Source organism: Octodon degus, unplaced genomic scaffold, assembly GCF_000260255.1.
Source record: "Octodon degus isolate 3935 unplaced genomic scaffold, OctDeg1.0 scaffold00005, whole genome shotgun sequence".
Taxonomy (NCBI): Eukaryota; Metazoa; Chordata; class Mammalia; order Rodentia; family Octodontidae; genus Octodon; species Octodon degus.
Genome location: NW_004524581.1, coordinates 14,716,237 through 14,736,725, shown reverse-complemented (window position 1 = coordinate 14,736,725; position 20,489 = coordinate 14,716,237). Strand labels below are relative to the sequence as shown.

Genomic DNA, 20,489 nt, shown 5'->3' with positions numbered 1-20,489 from the left:
CCCTCTCAATAGCATTCTCACCTTCTCCCTTGGGCCCAGGACCTTACATGTTAGCAGGTCATGCTGTCATTCAGGTGAAAGACTAATTCTCTTATGGCTAGATGCAGCCTTACATCTTACCAGCTGCATGGACCCACCAAGCGCACTCCTGAAAAAGGAGGAACAAATGTCTTCTTTTCTTTTTCCTGCTGCTGCTGGCCTTGAAATGTGGACAAGTTGGCTGGACCTCTGGTGCCATCATGAGCCATGAAGTTTAGTCCCTAATACTCTATCCCTGAGATAGCAGAAGAGAAACGGAAGGACCCCAGGTGCCTGGTGATATCGTGAAGTGACTATATCAGCCCTAGACTACCAGCCTCTAAATTTCTTTACATGAGAAAGAAATAGGAATTTTGCTTAAAGTAACCAGGGTTACTTTGCTGGTAACTAGGGTTATCTCTCCCTATGCAAGTGAACCTAATCCTAAATGGCATATAGGAAGCTGATAAATAGATAAATAATATATTTTTAAGAAGCTAAGTTTTTAATAACAGCTAGCAAAACTAGAATACCTTAATCAAAGCTTTAGTCTAACTAGTTCCTATTACCCCAACTAGATGGGTTGGTATGTTAGTCTCCTATAACTATGACAAAATACCTGAGGCAAGCAAATTATAAGGAGAAAAAGCTTATATCATTTCACAGTTGCAGAGGGTTCCACCCACAGTTATTTGTCCCTTTACTTTTGGACTTGTAAGAAAGCAGCAAAAGGCAGGAAAACATAATCGAGGAGCCTACTCACTTCCTGGGCAGCTGGGAAGTGAAACTGGGAGAAATAGGAGGGATGGTATTCTAGTGCCCCACCCAAGGGCATGCCCCAGTGGGCTAACTCCCACTAGACCCCTCCTCTTAATGGTCCCCACACCTCCTGCTAGCACCACCACCTCCCAATAGCCACTAGTTACTAGAAGCTAAAGCCCCCATAACTCCCCATTTGGAAAGACCAGAAAGAAGAGACCATCATTTCCAAGCTTCTAAACCAAAACCATCATTTTAGGCAGATTCACCTTTTGGGGGCCCTGAACTTTCTTTATCGGAGGAAGTGGGGAGAAATGTGGATCCCTGGTTCACCCTATTTCATAGCAAATAAACTCTAAAATATCTACTTCAGAAAAACTGAGAGGAAGATTTCAGGCTTTAAACAAGGGTGCATCGAGCAAGTCAGGGAATCACAAGACCAGGGGCTACATAAAGAAACTGAGGGAACAAAAGACCAAAGAAGTGACTTGGCTTTCCAGGCACCCTAAGGACTGAGTGGGCAAACAATGCATCTTCCAAGTGCCACCAAAGGCCACTGTGAGCCCACAGGCATGCTTCGCTGTGCCTGTGCAATAAGCATCTTGCCCTTGGGAAGATATGGAAGCCCAGATGCCCAAAGTGCTAGGCAGTAACAATGTGATGTGGCCTTCCCAATCAGGAGAAGGGTAATTTTCCATTATATCTGCAGTTGTCATAGATTCCCCACTGCACTCTACAGAAAGGTGGCTGGAGTGTAAGCCAGGCCTGTCTGGGACTCAAGACAGGGACTATCTGAGCAGTGACCTCCCCAACCCACAAGGCTCTCTGGGCTCCTCTGGGCTCCCCTGGGCTCCCCCTACCATCTTCCTGTTTGACTTCCTGGGCCCATGCACTGCCCCCAACCCTGACCCTCTGTGGTTTCACCTCCCTCTGTAGACCTTTTATGGAGGTCCAGAAGGGTCAACGTTAGTAAGATTCTCAGGAATAAATAGGTTCTCCACTTACTTCCCAACTTGGAGAGCTTTTTCTCCAAAGAGACCCCCAAGCGGGTGCGAAAGTCATCTCTTAGGTTCTCAGAGGTTGGGTTTTTAGTGAGGTTTTAAATTGCTGTCCATTATTAATGTTAACTTGCAGCAGTCAGCTCTGAGATCTGCAATTATAACAATTCATAAAAACAGCCTCTTTGTTAGTAGCGCTTGAAGAGCTTTTCAAATATAATTGCAACGCAGTGCAAAGTAAAATAAAAATTCAGATTTTCTTTTACCGAGGCCATGAACAATACTGTCCTTTTTACAGCAGCGGAAAGCCTCAAGACATCCGTTATATTCCTTCAATGAGCTTTGTTCAATAAATGCTAAGCCTTGAAGCTTTTAAATGTATTAAAGTGATTAAGATATCATCACTCCAAAGGCAACTTCAATAGAACATTAAGACAGAAACAATTTTCCTCCATACAAACGGCATAACAGTAACAAAAAGTTGATTAAATGCACATTGTATCAAAAATATTTTCAGTATTTATAGACATATGTAGATAACACAAGCTGCAATCCACACCATACGCAGGGAAGAGGAGAACATAAAAAGCGATAGGGGAGAGCAAATTCTAACAATAAATCTTCAAAACTTAAACTGTGGCTCGACTGTGACTTTGCTCGGAGATTTACAGTCAGAGTCACATAACATGAAAGAGAATAAGCTCGAAATTAAGGAATCCTAGAAGAGCACAAGTCCTTTCCTCATGAGCCCAGGCACACAGCCCCTCACACATGCCATACAGCACCTCCTTAAATGCCTCAGGATGGTCACAGGCAGGCAATGTGAATCTATTTGTTTAAAAACCTGTAACATGCTGCATCTTAACATACTGCAGGCAGGCAGGGACGCCACAAAGGGCAGTTGCCTTTAGGCAGCAAACCAGGAGGTGTAGAGAGGTTAGGGGGCGGGCCATGAGGTGGGGTCACTGCAGAGCCACAAGATGCAAGGTTCTCTTTGTTATGGGCTTGTTAGAGAATGCTCTTAGCACAGATAAGGGGATTATGAATTCACATGTGAATTTATCCCCTATTAAACTTTCAGCAAAAGGGTCAGTTGGCTGGAATGGCAAAGCCAAAGGCACCATGGTCACATGCCAAGGGAGGAATTACTCGTAGGCCCTCCTGACAGATGTAAGGAAAAAAGAGGGGGAAGGTTTAGTCCTTTCTCAGAGTGCATATAGATTAACATTTAAATCTGTGTGGCTGTGTGTCTTGCTATTTTGTTCCACTTTAGCTTGCGGGCATGTTCCTTAGGCACTGAGAACTTGATGGCACCCTTTTTCATGGGTCACCGTGGCATGTTGGTGTTTAGTTTTTGTGGTAGGTATTTATATAGTAAGGATATTGATCCTAGGCCTGTCACAGTTGATACAAATATTTATAAGTTGGTTTTGTCTCTTCAATTGGTTTATGGGGCTTTAGAAGGTGAAGGAGTTTCACATCTTAAAATACAAAGGAAAACAGGATTATGAGAAACAGACACGAAGACAACAGAGAAACAACGAACTCCCATACCAGTCAAGACCAAATCCTTCCATCTGACCAAGTGCCACTCAACTTGACTTACCCTCCAGGCCAAAGGGAGCAAGTCTTGTGTTTCTTAGTGGAAAATACTCTATAAACAATGTAGACTACACAAGAAAAGCCACTGACAAGGCCTTTTATTACTCAACTTGGAGCCCTTGTGATTTGCTTTATGGGAGACTCTCCTCGTTCATTACTCCAGGCACTGTTCCCTGGCTCTAGCAGCTTCTTAAACTGACCCAAAGAAAGAAGCACATAACAAAAGGCCAAGAAAAAATTGGAAATAAAGACCATACAGTGGGTGACAAGTTCCTCCACTCAAGCAACTAGCCAGTGCCGTGGGCCATAACTGACTTGCTATAAGACATCAGAAAGGATTACCTCTACCCCACAATACTGCCCACAGGGTTAGAGTAGAAATCATAATTAATTCAGGCAAATTCAATTCTGTAAGTCAGAGTGACAAATCCTTTCCTTATTATGTGAAGTAGAGTCTCAAAACATCTTAAAATAGTTTGTGGAAGCTATCAAACACACTCAATGCAATAATGATGCGAAGCTACACAATGAAATCTTTGTGACCAAATCATAATTCTTCCAAGTAGGGAAAGAATATTCTTCAAAAAAAATAAATAAATTCAAACTTCAAAGAAAATGCATTTCTATTAGTAGTCCTCCCTCCCTCCTGATGTTATAAGATAAGTAGGAATGAAGGTCAATTTAATTCCTCAAGCATCCATTAACTTAACATAAATATTCTCTGCATTAGAGCAGGAAGTATAACCGTGCTCCTGATGCAAGGAATCCACAGGGAGAAGTTTCTTCTGTGGCCAATGTCACCCAAACCCACAGGAACCTACAATTACTACGACAGTCAGCTGCAAATTAGCCACCAGCAAAAGAGAATGAGTGGCACTCACACTTCAGAATAGATAATTAAAACACAATTTCTTTTTGGCTTCAGTCTCCCCCACCGGATGGGAGAGTCATAGAGGAAAGGGAACCATTGTACCATAAGGCAGATGTCCCTGGTTCTAGATGCAGTCCCAGGGCAGTGAACCAGAGGCCTTGGACCAATGCATACTTTTCTATAGGGCCTCAGTTTCTTCCTGTCTTAAATGTAGTAGTTGACTTATGTATCTCCATACACTTATTCTAACATTCTGTACCTGTGTCACCATGACAACAATCCCTAACAATACTCTGCTTAGAATTACATTAAATGAGTTTCTAGTTCTGAACCCAACAGCAAGAGTGAAGATGAGCAAAAAAAGATGACACTCCACAATTAACCATCAGAGAGTCATGCTCAACGTAGAAAATCAGAAGTTGGCTTTATGAAAATGTACATCATACATGTCAAACATCAATTTGGCCAAAATAGTTCTCACTTCCTCATTACAACTTAATATTTATTAAGTGCCATTAGGGATTTCCTCTGTTCAGTGAATTACATGTGACCAACAATCAGATGATGGGCTCGACTTCCAGTTCCTTAACCATGTTCTCTAACATCTTTGAACCTCCGTTTCTTCATCTAGAAAGTAAAAAAAGGTAATAAATGGTGCCTTGCACGCTGGATTATTGTGAGATGCAAATGAGATAATCCATATAAATCAAGCAAAGTAATTGCTATAATTATTATTACTTACCACTGCCACCCCCATTACCATCTCTATTAAAATTCCACTGGATTGTTGTAAGAGTTAAATGAGAACACATATTAAGTATTTAGCGCTGGCACTTGGCACATAGTAAAAGGCAATAAATGTTGCCATTATTCTTATCATCCATTACATTTATCCATGGAGTTTTACTATATTGTCATCATTAGATAGGCCTGAAGCATTTTTCTTAAGTCTGATATTTCTCTCTTTCCTTCTCCACACATATTTTCAATAGAACAGTTCAAGCGTGCAGGTCCCCTCAAACACAAACCACAAACCCCAAGCCATCTAACACTTCTTGGTACTAATAAAGCTTGACAAGGGAAACCGAAGAGTGTAGATTGGAAGGCTTATTTTCTTCCCCTAAAATGTAAAAAGGCATGAGCCAAGGAGCTCTGAGACCCCTTCCAATTCCAACATCACACAACCCTACCTGCCAGGCGCTAGAAAGCAGAGGTTGTACATGTCACTCAACTTCTTCTCTAACAAAACTCAGTGTTTGGCAAACCCCCCTAAACAGCTTAGACTCAAAGACAGTGACAAGGGCAACGTGCGGGAAGTGGGGGCTGGGAAAAGCTGGGCTTTACCCCAGTTTTATATGAAATAATGACCCGGACTTGTCTACACACCAAGACATGGAGGCCGGTCCATGAGTTCCTAAAATATTCAGCATTCCACATCATTTCGGTCCTCTATTAGAGAAATTTCTATTTCTTTTCTGGAAGTCTAAGCAGGTAGACATCCTTTTGGCCACAATGCAGAAACTGCTGCAAGGAGGATGTCCTACTATTCATCCTCTGGGCGAGACAGCTCAACACGCAGCACTATCTCTGCTCCTTAGGAACCATGGTAAGCAACAAGCGCGAAGTGTATATTTCACTTACACTATATTTCTCTTTCTGGGGAAAGTGCACACGATGTTAGGACTCAAGTGAAGACTTGAGGCACCACATGACAATGGGCAGTTTCCCAATTTTAGTTGGTTCCTTAGCAGGGAAAAGAAAGCTTTTTGGTGATGAGAGAGAGAGAGACAGAGACAGCGACAGAAAGACAGAGAGACAGAGACAGCGACAGACAGACAGAGAGAAGAGGGAAGGAAGAAAGGAAGGAAGACAAAACTGTATGGTGGTGACAGTTAAGGTTCCTCCAGCCCTGTCGGGGCAATCTAAGCAATCATGCTGCTAGGGAACAAGACATCTCAGCAGCTTCCCCACGAACCCATCCCTCCATTCTATACGCACTGCATCTACAGTTCTGCCACCATTCTAAATTTTCCTTTCACTCCAACAACATCATCAATGATGATTCTGGACAATAACTCACACTTTCCAGAGTCACGGGGATGGCGGCAGGACACACCACCTTACCCCGACACCTGCTTACCTAATGCCTGGTAAGTGAGTCTCAAAAAAGAAAACAACAATGCTAACTTTTTGTGCCCATTATTTAGCTACTTTATTAGAGTTTTCCTAACTCCTCTGCACAAAGGGAAGGGAAAGCTACAGAAAACTAAGTGGCTTTGTCATCAGAAGCCTTCAGCACACTGGCACGAAAACACCTGTCACTGCAAAGGATGCCTCTTTATCAAGCCTTCATACCTACCAGGAGCCAAGCACACTCTGAGCTTTCAGACTATTTTCTTCCAATGTTTTGAAGTCCCTTTCAGTTCACATGAAGGCTAACGATTTCAAAAAAGATGGGGAAAGGAAAGGAAAAGTTCTATTTTTTTTTCCTTAAGAAAAAGGAAAAGATACTGAGCTGTGATTATAAAGTCCTAAAAGCCTTTTAGCTGACAGCACAGGCTTTGTTGAATAGCTCTAAGGAGCTCCAGTGAGAGACACAACGCAGCAATAAAACAGAGGCAGAGCACACACAGTTTAGCATCCGTGGCCTCCCCAATTCAGGGACCCCGTCTTATGCCATAAGTCAGCTTCCTCCCCATAGCAGCGCTATGGAACACTCAAGGTCCGGAGAGGTATCAGAGCAACTGACACATGAGCTCAGCCACTCCATACATCATGTGCTGCCAACAGAAAAATGAGTTTGTATCAAACTCAGCACCATGCTGCAGCTCAAACCAGAATTTCAAAACTATCAGAAATGGCGTAAGCCCTCAGAGGGCCCCATGGCCCACCTTGACAGGTCTTGGAGGGATGCTCTGTCCTTAAAGCCTACAATGGATGAGGATGCCTGGCTCCCAAATGCTGCTGTCCCACTCCGCAAGCCTCGGGCTACTCATAGACACTTAGTTCTTGGGCACTGAGAACACTCATAGGGGATCACACAGACTTGGGAAGAGTCATGATCGCCCTGCATGAAACCATCTGTTACAACTCCAGGAGTGAGGATGCTTCCTGCCATTCTGCCCCAAGCATTGAGTTACAGCTGTAAGAGGGTAGGACCAAGCAGTGGGAAGAAGAAACCACAGCAGAGATGATTTTCAAGAACCTCCCGACTCCCACACATCCCAAATGTGAACTCAGGGTCCCCTCAGCACTTGGGTGCGTGAGACACCAGCTTCTCAATGACACAGTGCTCAGCTTCTTTTCAGCATACCTTTTCTCTGAAACTATTACACTCAGAGAGCTTCAAGCGATGGCTCCAGACCTATCCATCTAACAACAGAAAGCACCTCTCAAGCTCCTTTCTGACATGAGCCCATCACTCACCATTTGCTGGTACTCCCGGTTTTTGCTGACAAAGCTCCATTACTAGAAAAAGCTCAGTAAGTAAAGCTGATTTGAAATAACTATATATTATACAGAGGCTGGATGAAGAAAACTGACTTGAAGTCTAGAAAATCGTCATATAAAGGGGCTCCAGAAAGAACTGCTTAATTATTTAAATACCTCCACTTCCTACAGACCGCACATCATTTGATTTATCATCAGTGTTAAATATTTGGCAATTTATTGGGGTCATCTGACAAACAACTCCATATAGCAAGTCTGTATCAGACACTGTAATTCTCCCAGGGAAATGTCCTCGTCTCCCTGATTAATGCAAGGATCCTGAGCTAATGCTCTCAGAGGGAGGTGTGTGCCAATGTTGGCTCACCAGGAAAAGTGCAAAGCTGAGAGCGTGCCAGCGTGGCAGCCTAAGGAGCAAGTGGTTACATGCTGCCCACGACTGCTGCTGCAGAGGCTGAAGACGTGGCTGGGGTGAACTTAAAGATGCTCATGCAGTCAACTGCGTGGCGATGACTGGCGCTACAGGATGCCCCTGCCTGACCTCAATGGCAATGCATACAGCCATCCTGGGCAGCAGGACCTTCATGCAGAGGAGGGTGTATACCTTTTACACCTGACATGCTATTAATGAATGACAGTGGCTCCCTCTAGGCCCACGTGTTCATGTTGTCCCCAACTGCAAATGCCACTTTACCAATTCTCCACTTCCCAAATAGTCCTTGGTCTTTAAGACCCTTCTCCTACATAAAGCTTTCCTTTATTGCCTAAGCTCAGAACATTTTCTCTGGTCTTTGAGCTCCTACTTACAACCAGTAGTTGGCGGAACAACATCAAACTATCTTCTTAGTGGATTCAAAGTAGAACCTCTATCTTCTATACAGTCTGAGGCATTCTTAGCATAATAATGAATGACAGTGGCTCTGTGTGCTTCATGCCATGCTAAGTCAAGTGGGTTCAATATGAGGAATACAAGATGCCTAATGTCAGTTCATTAAATGATCTGATAGATTGTGAATGCTGCAACTTGAAAGAAGCAGAGATGCATCTTTCGAAATGCAAATGAGCACACATAAGGTCACAAAGAAGACCCAAAATTCCAGGAAGTAGATCTGACCACACACAAGGTCATAAAAATGACTTAAAATTCTAAGAAGTAAAAACAGACTTGAGACCACATACAAGGTCACAAAGATGACCTTCAATTCCAAGAAATAGAAAAGACTGAAGATATACTCTCTGATCACAATTTGAAGAAATGCTTAAATCTTTTTCAACAACTTTTATGCCAACAAAAAGTTAAAATCAAAATAGCTAGAAAATAAATATGCAAACAATAGGCTTCAAATTATGAATACAATTAAAGTAATACTCAGGGAAAATTCATAGTTTTAAGTATATCCAGTTCTAAACAAAGAATTAAAATGCTTAAACTAGCTGTACAGTTTAAAAACAAAACAAAGGAATAAAATAAACATAAGGAAAACAAAAGAATTTGTAGAGGTAAAACAGTAATTAATAAGAAAAAGAGTGGTACAATAAATCTAACAGTTATTAGAAGATTTAATCAATTACTAAATAATTGAAGGGGAAAAAGAGAAAATATAGTCAAAATAAGAATGCAAATGTATATATAACCACAGATATAGAAGAAATTAAAAGGAACAGAAAATGCAATGTTGCTCAACTTTTTTATAATACATTTTAAAACCTAAACTATGTATTTCGTAGGACAATTAAAACTAAGCCTATAAAATACTATATGACAGCTTACTGCAAAAGATATAATCAGATGATAAAGTCTCGTGTTCTACAGACAAATGTCGCTATTCCTCAAGAAGTAAATAGCTATAATGCTATCTGAATTGTTTGTTCCAGAACATAGAGAAATGTTCCAAGTAGTTTCACAAATAAGTACAAATGCTCTTCAACTGACAATGGGGTTACAGCCTGGTGAATCCATCAGAAGTTGAAAATATATTTAATATACCAGTTATAGTCAGGGCTTCAAGGGAATAGATTTAATACAGGACATATAATTTATAGGATTTTATAACATTCACCTGAAGAGTCAAATGCAGACAAGTGCAGGAAATCTGTCCACAAACTAGAGACCCAAAGAATCCAGCTGAGAGCTTGGATCCCACAGCAATGTCCTGTATGAGTCCAGCTGGAGACCCAGAGCCCACAACAATGTCTCATACAAGTCTGAATCAAGAATCTACACCAGGCAGGCCCAAAGGCCAGTGGTGGAAGCTAGAAAGTCTGTGCCAGTGGGGTGAAGGATCTGTGCCAGCAGGCTGAGGTATGCTTCCTGGAGCTAGGAAGTGACTCTCAACGTAAAGACCAGAGCTCTCCTGAAAAGTACCATAGCCATCCCCAGGGACAGTCAGCACCCAAACTCCTCCAAGGGTGAGAACAGCCAAGTTCATATCAAGAAAGCCAGCATGACAAGCTTCACCAGGAGAATCAACAACACAACATCTTCCCCTCCAGTTCTGCTTTTATGCTGTTGGCAACAAGCCTCAGGTGGGCCCTGCATGCCCACAACTACACTGATTCAGTTCAGCTGGGTGTTATAAGTTGACCATTAGTTAATCCAGCACAACACCTGACCCACAGTCAGCTCACCGTAGAGTCTATTTCCTCTTGTGTCTGTGTGGCCACCTGGGAGCTGCAGCAATCAGCCAAGGCCCAGAATTTGGAGGCCAAAAGCACACAGAACTAACCTAGAACAAAACCAAGTTCAAAGAATTTTTTTCTACTGAATGGGTATTATTTTTGCATCATAATTGTCTTAGTTACTCTTTTGTCATTGCTGGGACAAATACCCGACACCCAAATTGAAGGAAGGAAAGGTTTATTTGGCTCACAGTTACTGGAGGTTTCAGTCCATACTCGGCTGGCTCCAGGCAAAGCAGCACATGACAGAGGGCAACCTTTCATAGCCGGCAAAGAGCAACAGCACAAGGAAGAAGTAGCAGCAGCTCAAGCTACTAGCTTCTCTCCCCACCTTACACTGTAATGCAAATCACCTGCCCCAGGGCAAGTGCAGCATCCACACCCACAGTAATCAATCACAAACTCCAGAAGCTGCCCCCTGACTGCATGAGGCTTTGGGGGGACACCTAGACACAAACCATAACAATAATAAAGTTGAGTAATCCCAGCACTTGGGAAGCTGAAAACAGGAGAATTACCATGAGTCTGATCTACATGGTGAGACCCTGTAGACCCTGTACTAAATACGTAAACAATAATAACAATAATAAAGTTGAAAAAGTGTAAGTCAAATCATTCTAAGTTCAAGATCTATCTATATAAGATTCTTATTAGTCTGCTCAAGCTGCCTTAAGAAAGTTTTATAGACATTAGGTCACCTACACAAGAGAATCTTACAGTCTCACTATTCTGGAGACTGAAAGTCCAAGATCAAGGTGCCCTACAGGTGGTTCCTTAATGCTCCTTCATGGGTTATGGACAGCTGCCTTCTTGCGGTGCCTCACATGGTCTCCTCTCTCTGCACAGGAGGGAAGAAAGAGAGAACTCCTAGTGTCTCTTCCTCTTATAAGGACATTTGACTTGTTGGGTTAGGGTCCCCTCCTTTTTATCTCCTTTAACCCTAATTATATTCTCAAGGGCCTTATTGTCACTTTTTAAATATCTTCACTCTCTACAGACCACACACATTTGATTTATCATTGGTATTAAATATTTGGTAATTTATTAGGGTTAACTGACAAAATAACTCCATATAGCCACACTCGGAGTTATGGATTTTGGGGGGACAACCCAGAAATAAACATAGGCAAATCCTGACAAGTATAAAATAATAAAAGTAAACTTTTCTCATAAAAACCAATGCAAAAAAAAAAAAAGCAAAACTTTAAAATATTAGCAAATAGGACCTAGGTAACATATTAAAAGAGTAGGGGGCTGTGCTCTGGGGACCCCTCCAGACCCAGCTCAAGCCCTGGTCCAGCAAGTGTGTGGGAGAGCTTCCATGCTCCCCTGTGCCTGCTGAACCTCTCCAGACCAAGCCCAGGCCCGCCGCATGAGTGAGACCTTCTGCCACACACTTGGGACCCCTCCACCCCTCCTGAGCCAGCCCAAGCCTGCCACGTGAGTGACAACTTCCTCTGTGCCCCTCTCTGGACCCCTCATACCCAGCCCAAGCCCAGGCCCTACAAGTGTGTGGTAGAGATTCCGCACTTTCCTGTGCCCCCTAGACCCCTCCAGACCCTGCCCAGTCCTGACATATAGGCCTGGTGTGAAACTCTGCAGCTGAAGTCCCTGCAGAGAGATTAGGGGCCAGAACCACCCAACTAATCCAGGAGCAGAACATCTTGCCAGAAGGGCACAACAGGTTCACTTCCAAGGGCTGCAGCAGAAAGAAGCTGAGCACAGCAGCCAGACCCAAGCCAGGCACAACAGGATGAATTCAAACTTAGTAGATCTGCACCTGAATTTCAATAGGTGCTAAGGTTATAACTGCACCAAAGCTCTATACCAAAGGGCAAAGACAATGCTATACAAAATGACAAAGACAAGGAGCAAAATGCAATCTCAGACCCCAAGCCCACCCAGAACAAGTGCAGAGGACACTAGCACAGAAGAAATTGGTAATCACACAGTTGAAATGTCTGAATCAATAGCATCTGAAGGAAAGAAACAACTGCAGAAACATATAGAGGAAATCAGATCAAAAATAATCTCTGAAGTAAAAGAATTAATAACTGCTTCTCAAGAAGGCACTGATAAAAAAAAATAGAGGAGATTAGAAAAATGACAGATTTCTTGAATGAGCAATACAGGAAAGAAATAGATTGCATGAAGCAGAGTCAAAGAGATATAGAGTAGAACTTGAAATCTCAATCACAAGTCTGCAAAACCGTCTGAGTGAAAGTGAAGATAGAGTTTCACATGTTGAGGATGCCATCACAGTTAGTGAAAAGGTAAGAAAAGACCTCTTAAAAACAACTAGGATGCAGAAAAAAATAATTCATCACCTGAAAGACGATGCAAAGATGAACAATGTGAGACTAATAGGTATCAATGAGAAATATGGAGTCAATATAAATAATATAAAAAGAATATGGGCAGAAGTAATAGCAGAAAACGTCCCAAATATGAAGAAACAATCTGACATTCAGCTAACCAAAGCATACAGAACTCCAAATAACTTCAACCCAATTAAAAACACACTGAGACATATAATAGTCAAGATCCCAGAAATCTAGCACAAGAACAATATATTGAAAACCTCTAGAGAAAAGAAGCAGATCACATTTAAAGGAAAACCCATCAGAATTACGGCAGACTTCTCTTCACAAAACATGAAGGCAAGAAGAGCATGGAGCAGAGTATTTCAAGTCCTCTATGAAAACAAATTCCAGCCCAGACTACTATACCCTGCAAAACTCTCTTTCAAGTTTGATGGAGAAGTGAAATACTTCCATGACAAAGAACTAAAGAATTTCATGATGACAAAGCCAACCCTACACAGACTACTAAAACATGTTCTAGAGAGGGACCAAAATGATCAGAACTCCATGAATGAGAACAGAAGGAACCCACTAAATAGGGCAAACAAAGAGTAGGGTATTATACTTCACAGAAATTTTAAAACTCTCTCTTCACCAAGTAATAATATTATATCACTACTATAGGAATGTTTTAAATAAGATTTCTAAGTGTCTCAATATTAAGAAATTTAATCTAGTTTATCACATTAACAGCTAAAAATGGGAGGAACCATCTGCTCATCTCCATAAATGCCAAAAGTTCAACATCACTTTCTAACTTGAAAAGAGAATAAAGTAATATTGCCTTTTCAAAAATCACTAAAAAATACCTGTCATACTAGATGATGCAACTAAAGAAGATAAAGAAATAAACATAAGAGCAATATATATGTAAAAAGAAAGAAACCAAATAAAGTAAAGCAAAATTTTTTTAAAAAAGAAATAAGCACAAAAATTAGAAAGGATCATGATTTTTTCCAGATGATACAATTATATGCCAAAAAAAAGAGAACAGAATCAACTGAACAGCTTTGTAGAAAAAAGACATTAGTAAAGTAACTGGTTACATCAACATGTAAAAATCAATAGCTTCAGCTCAGTATGTAGCATATGCATTTATTTTTTATTTGTTTGTTTTGGGGGTTTTCCTGATTTTTCTTTAATATAATTGCCATCTCACATGTGGCACATGCCTTTAATTCTGGTTTCTCAAAAAGCTCGGACAGGAAGATCACAAGTTCAAGGTCAGCCTGGACAACTTAGCAAGACCCTATCTCAAAATAAACTTTTAAGAAGGGCTGTGGTGATGGCTTATCACTTGGTCAAAGTGCTGGGTTTCTCTCAAGTAAATGGCTCTCTCTCAAGTAAATGTTTGTTTAAAAAGGAAAAAAAAGATAATAAATGAAAACAAGAGAAAAGAAAAAAATGTCATAGGACTGTCCTGCTATAATGTTGTATATGGTTAGATTTCTAAATTTCTGTGTAAAAAAATGTAATTGTTTATTTCTTTTTTATTATTTTTTAGAATTTTTTCACATTCTGTACATATTTAAAGTTGAGCATATCAACAATTGATGGAAAGTACTTGTTCCATGTTATGTCTAAGATGTTTGATATTCAGACAAATATATATGTTAAGCTTAACAGCCTGTTTTAGAGTAATTATATCATTAAGCTTCTCTTCTAGAGGGTTAACAACTTAAGTTTGCAGACCAAAAAAATTAGAGAAAAAGAAGGGCTACAAGGATAGCCAGCATTGTGGCCCTACCCCTTAAGGTCAGTAGGACTCAGGACTTAAGAGAACCTGTACTATAACATCCTGTAACTCAGTGGTATCCCAAATTTTCTGATCAAGGAAATTATGGAGCCATAGAGTAAAGTAATCAATGATATAGAGTGTGCCTAAGGAGAATCACATGGAGAAAAAACATTCTCTCAGGCTTTCACAGAGAACAAATTGGTCAAGCAATGGCCATGACGCATCCACGTGGCTGACACTGACAAAAAATCTACAAAGTGCTGTACAAGGCTTCAGGGTAAATCCTGAGGGGATTTGACTGACCTTGTCAGATACAAAAGTTACGTTTTTGTTATATAGGTCTTGCTTTATCTTGGTCTTAACCATCCAGCAGAAAAGTATAAAAACAAGGTATAAAAAGTAAAGCCATATTAATATGCTGAGCTATAAAAGGCTCAAGTCAACAACTTCTGACATTGCCAATCATGTGGATAACCCATCATAGACTACTGGACCATATTGGATTACTTTGCTGAATTCATGCACCTATAATATATGAATAGCAATAGAATACTTATCTCTCAAAAGTAAACAAGAAAGGGGATTATAAATGAAGGACCATTTTGTAATAAATATATATATATCTGTATATAAAAAATAGTTACCATAGACGTACAGCTACTTCTCTTAGTTCAATGAGAAGAAAGTTTTGAACTAATAGAGTTTAGACAAGATACCATGTCTGCATCTTGTACTACAAATAACTACTATGAAGACAACAATATACAATGTATTAATTATTGTAACTATCCTACTAACCTGTTGTGGTTTTTTTTGTTTGTTTTTGTTTTTGTTTTTTGTATTTAGGGAAGAATCTACAGGGTGTTCAGGGTCTCACTACTAGATCAGACTCAGTGATCTGCCTGTTTACAGCCTCCCAAGAGCTGGGATTACAGGTGTGTGCCACTATGCCCAGTCTCAATCTCCATCTCAGTGCACCCTAGGGGCAGGGGAAACTGTCTCGCTGCTACTTCTTTCTCAATAAAATTAATTTTTAAAAAGTGCTGGGTTCAAGCCCCAGGACCACAAAAGAAGAAGAAAATAATAGTTTTATTCTTTACAATTTGTGTTCATTGTTTCATTTATTAACTATCAATTGCAAGGCCATTTGTTTTTGCAAAGCATTTTTCCAAATCCTCAGAAATAGATATTAATTCCACTTTATAGATGCAAAAAATAGACTCACAAAGGTAAAATCACCTTTTGTAGTCACAGAGCTGCATGTCCTCCAGCTCAAAGCCCAATGTTCATTCTCTCTATAAAGGATGCCTTTCACCCCCATAAGAAGATTAAATTCCATAGGTGTTTTTGTCAATTTAGGCAGAATTAAATCAACAGCTAATCCTATTTATAATACATAAATAATCTATGAAACTACACTTATTTGTTAATGAGAGGGAAAATAATATCAAACACAGCAATCTATATAAGAAAAGTATTAACCAATGTGAAATTAGACACATAATATAATTTCCAAGCCATAAAAGAGACACAGGTGATGCCAAAGGAGGGCTGGCGAGATAAAGGAGAGCAGGGAAAATGTAAAGCTCAGAAGGAATGAGGCGTGGGGGGGGTGTCCCAAGCAGGGTGTGTGTAGTGGTTGATACATTGTGTCAACTTGAGATATTGGAAGCTTGGCTGGATCTGCTGGGTGATTCCATACTCTAGGGCATGGAGGACCCGCCCCAGAGTGACTCAGCACTTACAGGTACATAAAGGGGTTGAGGAAGGCTTCTGTGTGCCACTTCCTCGGAGGATCTTGATCTTCACAGCTGCCACCCTGAAGGAACTCCGATCTTCACAGCCCCTACCACTTCCTTAGAGAAGCACTGGTCTTTGCAGTCAGCATAGAAGGAAGAGAGAGAGGCTTGATAGACGCTGCAGCTGCTGCTCCTCTGCCCTTCATTATGTTCTGCTGCCATGAACTGCTGCCCTCTGCCTTGGAGTCAGGGGAGTATGGACTGAAACCTCCACTAACTGTGAGCTAAATAAACCTTTCCTTCCTTCATCTTGGGTGTCAGTATTTTGTCCCAGCAACAAGTAAAAAGTAACAGAGACAGGGTGCAAAGTTCCAATGGCCAGAGCAGCCTTTGTTTCCTAGTTCTTGGAAGACTGATGTGGCTGGGCAGAGAGAGAGAGCAGGATACAAGAAGAAAGCAGAGCTCATGGGACAGAAAACCATTAGAAGATGCTAAGCAAGGAAGTGGCACACGCAGATCCAGACCCGCCTCTCACAAGACAGCTCTGCAGAATGGAGGCACATGGGTGATGGCTGAGAGGCCACTGCAAAGTCCACGTGTGAGATGGCACTGCCTTGGCTGGGCTGGCTGCTGTGGGATGCAGAAGGGTCAGTGTGCAGAAGACATCAGGTGGACCCAAAAGCCCACCCAACTACAAAGCATCGCCGCCAAGGTCACTGACTACCATCCTACTGCTAAATGCAATGACTGCTCCAGAACCTCAACCCACTCTTCCCTCTGCACCAGGCAACCCCACTAACTACCCTGTCCTTTTTGAACCTCAGCTTTTGGCAAACCACAAATCTGGGGGCTCTTTTCATCCTCTCTTGCCACACACTCTCCCCCAACTCTGCAAGCTCCTTGGAGGTGGTGCATTTTCTATTACAGGAAGGAGCCCTGGGGATGCAGTGAACTCAAAGTGACTGGGCCTTGAAGGAGATCCCTGAAGTGCCAAAGAGGAAGATGAAGCAGATAACACAACCATATACAAGCCCCAATAGCACACAGAGGACACACGTGACCAGGGAAGGAAGAGAAAGGAAGTGAGGTAGAGATGTAGTCATGTAGAACATTAACTCCAAACTTTGTAAAGACACCCATTTCCACTGAAATCCATTTTACACTGTTGAAGAAATGGTCATTTGGAGACTTCTGTCCATTGCCATTGTGTTTCAAGGGTAGAGACCATACTTACCTAAAACCTGAGGTATCTGTTAATGCCCTTCATAATGGATAGGATTTATGGATAGGTATCCATGGAGTTCTCCTAAAGTTAATAAAACAGTCTTTTAAATGTGAAATGCTAAGTACTTACATTGGAATGGAAACCTTCATTAGTTCAGTCAGTTGTAACTGAGTATCGCCATGTGATCAGAGATAAGACAAAGCAAAACTAGAGGTGAACCCAAGCAAAATCAAATACTGAAACTAAAGAAGCTAAAAGATTAGAGATTCCCTGTTGACAGGCAAAAATATGGCTTCATTGGATCTTCAATCTCTTGGTTATTAACAGCAGACAATGCCACATCAGTCACCAAGCCTGAACCAAGGACCTTTGCCTGAGGTTAGTTTCCAAAGCATCCACTCAGCACATTCAGTCTCTTAAATATGATGTTTCCTTTGCTATTTTTCTCTCCCGACTTGAAGCAGGTTGTGATGCAGGGAAAGAGCTGCCTTTCCCAAGGTGAATACAGGGAGCGCACAGCGGTTCAGCAGTTGCATATGGGCTCAGCGACCTGCCCCCACACCCTGCAACCCTTCAGAGCAAGAGTCAAAAGTTCCAATGGTGGCGATCTATTTCTTCAGCAGGGCATGGCTCAAAACCAGGGAATGAGAGAAAGTGAAAAACAGGAAAAGAGAAAAGAAACTTGTGCATAGGCTGTGTCTCAGGGCCATTGCAGAGGCAATAACCAGGGAGGTCTCCCATGTGGCAGCTGAAAGAGACTATGTGGATAAGAGAAGTAATTAGAAAAGGAATCATAATTACCACAGATATGACAAGGAGACCTGCATGCCAGGGAGTTCTGTCAAAGCCCATAATTCTTGCAAATGAGCAACAGGCCTGGGTGACACGAGTCCTCCCTCATGAATTATACAGGTGGTCAGGCACAGTGTACTCTGGGTGATGCTTAAGCAGTAGTGACTGATTGTCATGGGGATAGCAGGACCCCCATAGCTACACAGGCTGTGTCTCCAAGAAGCAGAGGCAGGCAAATTCCAGCCTCTGTGCCAGTAGTCATGCTCGGGGACTTGGGCAAAATGGGAGCTCCAGGGCACCCAGGGCAGCCAGGTGGTCCTGTAGAGCAGAGAACGTGATGGAAATGTGACATTCACATCAGGCCTTGAGCATGCAGGTGTTTGACAGGAAGAGGTACAAAAAAGACCTTTCCTAGAAAGAAGTGGATCTCCTGACCCCCAAATTCATATGTTACAATATTAATCCCCAAGACCTTAGAATGGAGTGGTATTTTCAGATAGGTGTTCAGAGAGGTAATTAAGTTGTAATAAGGCCTTAGGAAAGGCTGCAGTCTGCTGTGACTGAAGTCTTCATAAGGAGAGGGCGGGCCATGTGGAGACACAGGGAGAAGAAGGTCAACTGTCACCCAAAGAGGGAGAAGTCTCCTTGACAACACCTTGATCTGGGATCTGGCACCTATAAAACTGTGAGAAAATCCACTTCTGTTGGTTTTTTAAATTTTATTTTATTATTTTTAATTTATGTAGTTGGTACAGGGTCTCACTACACATTTCGGATTTGTAGTGATCCTCCTATCTCAGCCTCCCCAGTACTGGGAATACAGGCATGAGCTACCACACTCAGTTTTGGTGGCCGACATGGTGCAGGACCAGTGCAGCATGAGGTACCAGGAATCAAACCTGGGTCCTTGTGCTTGCCAGGCAGGCGCTTAGACTGCTGAGCTATCTCCCTGCCTCCCACTTTCATTGTTGAAGTCCCTCAGTGTGCAAGATTTTGTTAACTCAGCTTTAGCAAACTAATACAAGTAGACAACACAGACAAAGATCACAAGCATTGGGGCTGGGGAGATGGCTCAGTAGCATAAGCGCTTGACTGGCAAACGCCAGGATCTGAGTTCAATCCCTGGTTCCGCCAAAAAAAAAAAAAAAAGAAAGAAAGAAAGAAAGAAAGAAAGAAAGAAAGAAAGAAAGAAAGATCACAAGCATGGACAACACTAGACAAACTGAGTCAGTCCATTTGGCCAGAGATTAGAAAAAGAGGAGCAAAGCTAGAAAAGTCATCTGAAGGCCAAGAGGTTGACATCCAGCCCACAGGCACAAGCGTCACCAAGGGGAGCAACTTAGAGCCAACCTTGACTCTCAACAGCTCCTGCTCTGCTGGTGAGGCACAGAGGGAAAGTGATTGGGTGGGGGTGCAAGCAAGTGATGATTAAGGGCAGAAGAACATGGGCCTAAATTTGCATGTGGGATGTTGGGAGGACAGTGACATCATTAAATGAGATAAAGGAGATACGAAGAAATTTGAAGAGGCACTTGATGAGCCAAGCTTGCACATAATAAGGGTAGGAAGGCAGGGCAGAGTCCACCTTCCAGTCTGGCTCCTGAGAGCTGATGACCCTGTGACCAGATGCAGGATCATGGAGCAGATCCTATGGGGCTTTTTTCTAGGTCCTTGGCATCCTAAACAAAGAATCAGACAAGACACATAGAAAAGGCAGTGAAGGGACACATTACCGAAGACAGAAAAGAAGTTCACTCTACAGAGTGAAAGCGCATTAGTTGACAAAGCTCACAGCAGCCAATAAGGCGCTGGGATAGTAATCCTGTGAAAATCCCCTTGTCTTCACATCATATTTAAGCCACCTTATAGAAAAATGCACTAGGCGCCTCACCATTTGTAAAGACCAGAAGCAGGATCTTTTGATTGGCTGTAAATGAAACACTGACAATGGCATCCTCTGATTGGTCCTGCAAACAGGGACTGACTCAAATGAAGGACTGAGACTATCCCGTTCTGATTGGTTCTGTTCACAATGCTCAGGAGTCAGGGAGTCACTTTGGGTCCTGTGTTCTAGTCACACACTCTTTTTATTTATTATTTTTTTTTTTTTACATCTTCTCTTTTTAGAAAATATCTCACCTAACTGTTTGTTACTGGTGCATTTTTATGACCTTTGACATATTGTCCAGTTGGCCATCTGGTTTACCCCTGCCCTAATCTCCTACCTCACTGCTGTACTACTCTTCCGTCGTCCCCCC

At 42.0% G+C, this 20,489-nt stretch overlaps 1 protein-coding gene across 8 annotated transcripts in view; it reads right to left on the bottom strand.

Moving 5' to 3' along the window:
• The window catches only part of Lrmda (leucine rich melanocyte differentiation associated), a 1,112,503-nt gene that overhangs the window by 1,044,628 nt on the left and 47,386 nt on the right, over window positions 1-20,489 (bottom strand). The window contains exon 2 of one of the 8 annotated variants that reach the window (XM_023718931.1): window positions 11,077-11,212. The exons of the other annotated variants lie outside the window; for them this stretch is intronic. The gene's annotated coding sequence lies outside the window, so the exon portion shown is untranslated. The remainder of the gene's footprint in view (window positions 1-11,076; window positions 11,213-20,489) is intronic. 8 annotated transcript variants of the gene reach the window in all.